This window comes from Trachurus japonicus, chromosome 7 (genome assembly GCF_045865225.1).
Source record: "Trachurus japonicus isolate A0001 chromosome 7, Traja_1.0".
Taxonomy (NCBI): Eukaryota; Metazoa; Chordata; class Actinopteri; order Carangiformes; family Carangidae; genus Trachurus; species Trachurus japonicus.
Window position 1 is genome coordinate 34,440,622 of NC_140913.1, and position 7,196 is coordinate 34,447,817.

At 41.2% G+C, this 7,196-nt stretch overlaps 1 protein-coding gene across 1 annotated transcript in view; it reads left to right on the forward strand.

Annotated features, from left to right (window-relative positions):
- Positions 1-1,077, forward strand: part of igfbp6b (insulin-like growth factor binding protein 6b) — an 8,973-nt gene extending 7,896 nt beyond the window's left edge. The window contains exon 4 of the mRNA XM_085782956.1: positions 1-1,077. This exon is cut by the window's left edge and continues 641 nt beyond it. The gene's annotated coding sequence lies outside the window, so the exon portion shown is untranslated.
- The last annotated feature ends 6,119 nt before the right edge of the window (positions 1,078-7,196 follow it).

Here is a 7,196-nt window from a genome sequence, read left to right on the forward strand (position 1 = left end):
GTTCTGTTCTGTTCTGTTCTGTTCTGTTCTGTTCCTTCTTACCTTTTAGGATAGCTGACACTGCCTGTGTTTGTTCTGATCTCAGTGGGCTGAAATACTGTTACGCAAAGGTGACGCGACACAAGACGTTTGACCGACGTGTGTCTCCCTCACCGTCCTCTCTCCCTCTCTCCAAAGATACACTGATATCAACACATACAAGACGAATTGACAGAATATTTCTTTTCTATTAATTTATTTTTGAGTCTGTATTTCCATCGAGTACTGCTTGAATCTTACAGTATCTTCTATGTATGTAAAAGTCAGAAAAACTAGTCACACGAACACGATCCTGGACGCTTCTGTTCTGACTGCTCATTAGTTGATTGTTTGTACATATGTTGGATTTTTGTGGTCGACTGTGTGTTCTGAAGTGGCAGACAAAAAGCTTACGGCTGTTACCCTTTTCAAAAAGTTGTAAGGCATATTTTTATACACGTCAATATAATATTTTATATATGAATTGTTGGTTTATTTAATGAACTACAGTACAATGCCATGTATTTTTATATTGTCAGCAGTTTCTTATTTAAAGACAGAGATTATTTTATTTCATGTTCGGGGGAAGTGTTGCGCTTCAGAGGCACCTTTATGGCAAAACTTCACTTCACATTCACCAGAGCTCTATTCTATTAACTGCTGTACATCTTATGGTTCTATCTCATGTTTTTAATTTCTTTTTTTATTTATGCTTTGTTCATCTGAGAATGGAGAATGTCCATGTTACTATTATGTTTTATTTTGGCACATCATACTATAAATTCTGATTTCAATAGAGGAGATAAAAAATAAAATAAAATAAAGATCAGATTTGTTATTGTTCTAGTATGTCTTTCCCAAGTCCTTGCAAAAGTCATGAAACTGTGTGCTATTAAAGTGTGATTAGAATTTATCTATTTCTGACCAATCTTGTTGTGCCAATGTGTGTGTGCCGTGATGATGACAGGTCCGTGCACAGAGGACCGTAAGATTTGCAAATATGAAAATAAAACATAATGATAATAAAAATGGAGAAGAATAAAACATATATTAATATAACGACAGGTGTTGAGTGTGTTCTTTCACAATAAGAGTTGTGTTAATGATGCGAGATTAACTTTTACCTCCTCATTCTAGTGAAGTTTTGAGATAAGTTTCTTGCATGCCACTTGATTACTTCCATCTTATACTTGATACTTTGAGAAGAAGTATTTTAATTATTTCTGCACAAAGTTTTACAGTAAAAATGCATATGAGGGGATGTAATTGTGTTCTGTTTGCGTTCGAGTTCAGTCTTCATCCCTGGATTCACAGCAAGGTGTCGGCCAGGACAGCAGAGTGTGGACGAATAAATGACTGACAGGCTGTTCTGCTTCACATTCAGGGTTTACAATGGATAGATGTGGTTTTCTATAAGAAAGAATCACAAAATACAACTTTATGAAGGATGACAAACAGAGGGACGCTTTTATTGTGAAATATTACATCCAGTTATGACCAAAGGGGCAGTTGTCGGTTTGAGCAGTGAAGTCACTTCCGCGTTCAACAAACTGCAATCCCCTGGGCTTCCTCTGGGGGCTGGTGTCAGAAAGCAGCATTCTCCATAGACCCCCATGTTAAAATCACCGACTTTACATCCTCAATAAACATGTTAAAGGTGTACAGAAATGGCCGTTTGTCCTGTTTGTCGCGCCGAGTTGTCACAAGCTGCAACACGAGTTTACCCGAGTAAGGAAAACGAATTTGATTGGTCGTTATCGAGCGGGCGGGATATTCAAAGCTTGGGGCGAGACCGAGCTCCATGTGTGTGTGTCTCAGACGTTTGAATGACGGATGACGGATCCAATATCAGTGGCTGGTGAATCGTGTACAGGCTGACGTATAATCCGTGCGCCTGCACTATCCAATGCGAAAAAAAAAATACACAGTTTCATCCCGGATTTACTCAAAAATAGAATTTTGCACAAAGTTTGGCCTACATCGTCTGATAGATGAGTTATTACACTAATTTTATGATCCAGAGTGGGCTCAAATTCAGTTTTCTTTTCTGTACACCTTTAAAAGCCTGGTGTCAGAAAATTTTTTGGTCTCAACCGATAGTTTCTACCCCCGCACACACTCTGAGGGGGGTGGGATTTTTTTTTAACTCTACCGTTTTACTGTCACTTACTTTACTTACTTACGCCTGACACCCCTTGCTGGGGTATAGGCCATTGACAAGGGACCTCCAGAGCACTCGGTCACTGACTTTCTTTTCGATCTGCAACCAGTTGTATCCGTTCTTTTTGGTGTCAGCCTGGAGATCTCTCCGCCAGGTATTTTTGGGCCGGCCTCTATTTCTCCTCCCTTGTGGGTTCCAAGTTAGAGCCTGTCTAGTGATGTTAGATGTCCTATCCAGTTCCATCTTCTTCGTCCTATTTCGTCCATAGCTGGTGTTTGGTTCGTCCTTGCCCACATATCTTGGTTCGTAATCTTGTCTGGCCAGTAGATCTTCAGAATTTTTCTTAAGCAGCTGTTAATGAAGGTTTGCACTTTACTGATTGTGGTTTTCAACATCCTCCAGGTCTCGGCTCCAAAGAACAAGACAGATTTTACGTTGGATTTGAAGATTCTTATTTTAGTTACTTCTTTTATCTCTCTGGAGCACCAGATGTTTTTGAGTTGTAAGAAGGCGGCTCTGGCCTGACCTATTCTTGCTTTTACATCAGCCTCTGTTTCTCCCTTGTTATCGATCACACTCCCCAAATAGGTGAAGGACTCTACTTCCTCCAGCGCGTCATCTTTGATCTTGATTTGTTCTGTACTGTTCTGTGGGCGGGTTCTCGGCCGGTAAATCCAACATGGCGCTGTTCAGGCCGCCATATTTGAGTCACAAAAACGACTCCCCAAAACCAATGGGGGACGTCACGGATGCTACGTCCATGTTTTTTACAGTCTATGGTTACGACTGACTTTGTGGACTGGTGTGATGCCATTTCCTCAAGTTAAATGTTCAAAAAACTAAAGACAAGGTCACTGACTTTAGGAAAACACCGCAACCGGCTTCTCGCAAGGGGGTCATTCCTATGTTCCCTCAGCCCTATGTTCCCACATTTCTAACTTTTGTTGTCACTGAAAATTAGGCCCTATGTTCCCACAGCCCTTTGGTCCCACCATTGGTTGGGTTTAGGCAATGAAGAAAGGAATTGGTTAAGTTTAGTAAAAAAAAAACAGGTAGAGGCTAGACAGAGTCCAGATAGATAGAGTCCAGATAGGTAGAGAGAGTCCAGTGGGAACATAGGGCTGAGGTAACATAGGTCTGTGGGAACATAGGCACGCCCCTGCAAGTAGGCCTACCTGGGGACACACGACCTTAATACCTCAACAATCTGCAAAGATGATACTTTCTGTGCAGACTAAAATCTTTTAATGTTGATGAGACCTTGATGGTTTTATTCTATAGATCTTTTATTGAGTCAGTTTGAGTCAAACAATGAGGTAACTGGCATGCAGCAGCAGCAGTTCTCCCTCAGAGATCTTTGAATCCTTCGTTTTACGCAGCAGGTTTGAGTTTCCAACGTGTGAAACAACAGTGGCCTCAGTGAGAGAAGGTTCCTGTGAATCACCTGCTCAGGTGACTGTGTGCATGTTGTTGATGAGAGGAGCTCGGTCTGGACTGAAGCTCTCGTCCATTTGCTGCATGCTTCTGGGAGAAACTCCTCTTCCTCTGCAGCGACAGGAACCATTTGCCAGCGGTGAAACAGAAATGACACATTAGAGCACATTAGAGTCATGCTGCTTTTCTGCCATTACGAGGCACATAAAGGATCATTCTCTCCCTCTTCTGCACACAGGGACGCGATACATGCCTGTTTCCAAGGTAACAGCATAGAATATCCCATTTGTCCATGCATAATATGAAACGAAGGCCTTGCAGAAACCGAAGGAGGAAGCATGATCCTTTGTGGAATCACACCGGCACTCGTCCTACTTCTCTATCTGGGCTGGTTGTTCTTTTCTATTCTTGGAGGATCTTTTCTGTGCATTGAGCAGATGAAGCCTCTGATACGTCGGTTCACAACTCAGGGACAATCACACTGGTATAATTAGCATGTTTATATCCTCTGTTCAGATGTTGCATTCACACACATACTGTACACACACACACGGTGGATTAGGGGGCTCAGGTCTCTGGGTGAAAGTTTAGAAAACGTCCACATGTTGAGGCAGAAAACATCAATTATTATAGATTTTTCTTGTTATATATAATTTATTATGTCTCTAGCATCAAGTAAGGAGCTGAAGAGTCAAGACCAAACCTTCTCTTCACAAGTAAGTGTTGACATTCACTTTTAATTTTTTCATTTAACCTTTATTTTTGACAGGGTCTCATCTGTAGCTCAAAACACAGAGATTACAAAACAGCAATACAATACAGTAATTACACAGGTATGACGCAAGGTAATACTAATTGAAACGTAATAGTGAACAGACTAAATAAAGCAAGAACAAGTCTCGTCACTCGGTACTGTGGTGTGAAGTAGAGTTTTAAAAGAGTGAAATGGGTTTATCAAGTTTCAACTTATCAATAAAGACAGATTCCATGCAGATAATAGCAGGGAATATTGATTTATGATGAATGATAAATGTATTTGTGTTCAATCTAAATGTACATATTTGTGGATTACAGTTCCACATGACTTAAGCAAACATTTGTTTTCTATTTATTTGTTCTTTAAAGGGATAGTTCAACATTTTGGCATATTGGCCCATTGCCATAATCGTTATAGTCATAGCAGTAGGTTCGTTACCTTTATTTGTCGGTGTAAGCTATTTTTAGAACGGCGGTGCGCAGCGGCAGGCTGCTCAGAGCTAAGCTACGGAGGCTATTGGAATTTCTTGGTTTCCCTCTTCAAACTCATCAAATACACAATCCAACAACTCCAAAACGCTCTGGTGGACAAGTTGTGACCTGCACATTCACCACGCTATGAGATAATAACACAACGTTACCAGACAGAGTTGTTTTAGAGGGAAATTCATGCAAAACCACTGATGTGCGTTGCCTTCAGGGACAGTTTTTCATCAAGCAGTCTCTGCATTTACCTCTAGAACAACTCTGTCTGGTAACGTTGTGTTATTATCTCATAGCGTGGTGAATGTGCAGCTCACAACTTGTCCACCAGAGCGTTGTAGAGTTGTTGATTGTGTATTTGATGAGTTTGATGAGGAAAACCAAGAAATCCCAGGAGCCTCCGTAGCGTAGCTCTGAGCAGCTCACGGCTCTGCTCCGCCGTTCTAAAAATAGCTTGCACCGACAATTAAAGGTAACGAACCTACTGCTATGACTATAGGGATTATGGCAATGGACCAATTTGCCAAAATGTTGAACTATCCCTTTAAAAGGAAGAAGAAGAAGAAGGAAGCTGCTGAGAACTTGATCAATACTGACTGAAGTCTTGTTTTTGCTGACCGCCAGTGGTTCAATGTGTCAGCTGACAGTGAAGAACAAGTGTAGCTACTCACTATGTTTGGCACAATCCGGTTGTGGTCCTACCGTCGCGGCAGACGGCAAAAGTTACAGTATTTTAACGTTTACCGTTGCCGTCGACCGTATTTTTTTTGCCTCCCCCAAGTTTTACCGTCGTTCTCTCGTCCACTAACATTGACTTGCTTCAAGTGTACATTTTTTCCACAGACAGCGTCAGGCTACTCAAACATGCGCCGAGAAGTTTTTTTTACTTTAAGCAAGTAAAGAGTTGATATTCCTGTGTTTATGACACAAACGGGAGCTTTCCCACTGCTCCTGAACACACCGAGCGTCAACTTGGGTCTCACGCGAGACTCCGCGGGACTTTGAATTAGATCTAGTTTTACAAACATGTCGGCTTGCTTGAAGTAAATAAACTTCTCGGTGCATGTTTGAGTCGCCATCTGACGCTGTCTGTGGCTTTGAGGGCTGGAAACAGCCTAAACAGCGGAACTTACATCCACTCCCATTCATCGCTGCCGTGGCGATGCGGGGACAGACACAACTACCGCAAAACAGGAGCGATTAAACTTCAGATTCCTTCTTTTAGACCTAAAATGTTAGGAAAACACACCCCCGAGTTGAATTCGCCTGGAATTGTCCTTTAAAATAAGACTCATCACATAAAAATTAACTTGTTTTTAGATCATTTTCACTTGTTTCAAACAAATTTTCACTTGAAATAAGTAGAAAAATCTGCCAGTGAAAGCAAGTTGTTTTGTGTTTGTAATAAGAAAGAAAAACTTGCTTCAATATCAGATTTTTCTACTTATTTCAAGTGAAAAGTGTCTAAAAACAAGCTGCTTTTAATGTGATGAGTGTTATTTTAAGTATAATGAGATTTGTTTTGACTAGAAATGAGCCAAATATTCTTGGTAAGATATTGAGTCTTTTGCAGTGCACAGTGTTACGGTTAGGTTTAGGGTTAGGGTCATAGATGTATAAGAAGACTAGATGACTCACCCGCCGCTGCTGCCCAATGACACGGCGTAGCCAGTACGGCGGCCATCTTGGGAAGGGCAACTCTCCCCCTCAGAGCATTAAAGGGATAGTTCACCCAAAATTCAAATTTCATCTCATTATCTCCTCCCCCTCATGTGGACTAAGGGCTGGGAGAAGTTTCAGAGTCCTCCGTGGCTTCTCTGAGTTACAGCGGGGCTCCGTGCAGCACTGCATGTCCATATGACGGTTGAGAACGGAGCTCACTTTTCTTCGTAACAAAAAGACACACCAAAAAACATTCAAATACCTCCATAGTGCTCGTATGTAATGTCCCTCTTGTATTGAAGCCCCAACATGAGAAACTGTTTCGAAAAAAATTAAATAAGTATAGCCCCACTGTAACTCAGAGAAGCCACGGAGGACTCTGAAACTTCTCCCAGCCCTTAGTCCACATGAGGGGGAGTAGATAATGAGTGAAATTTGAATTTTGGGTGAACTATCCCTTTAAGCCGTTGGCGTATGTTCTGCTATAATGACCAAAACTTGCTCAGTTTTTGTCCGATTTCCAAACGGTTTGATTTTTTAACTGACTCGACACAACAACACGTTTAAGTTTATAACAATTTATTTAAACAGTAGTAATCAAAGATATTTGGTCCCTGGTTTAAAAACAACAACAACAACAACATCATCATTCACAAGTCGACAAAACAGAAACAGAAGGAAG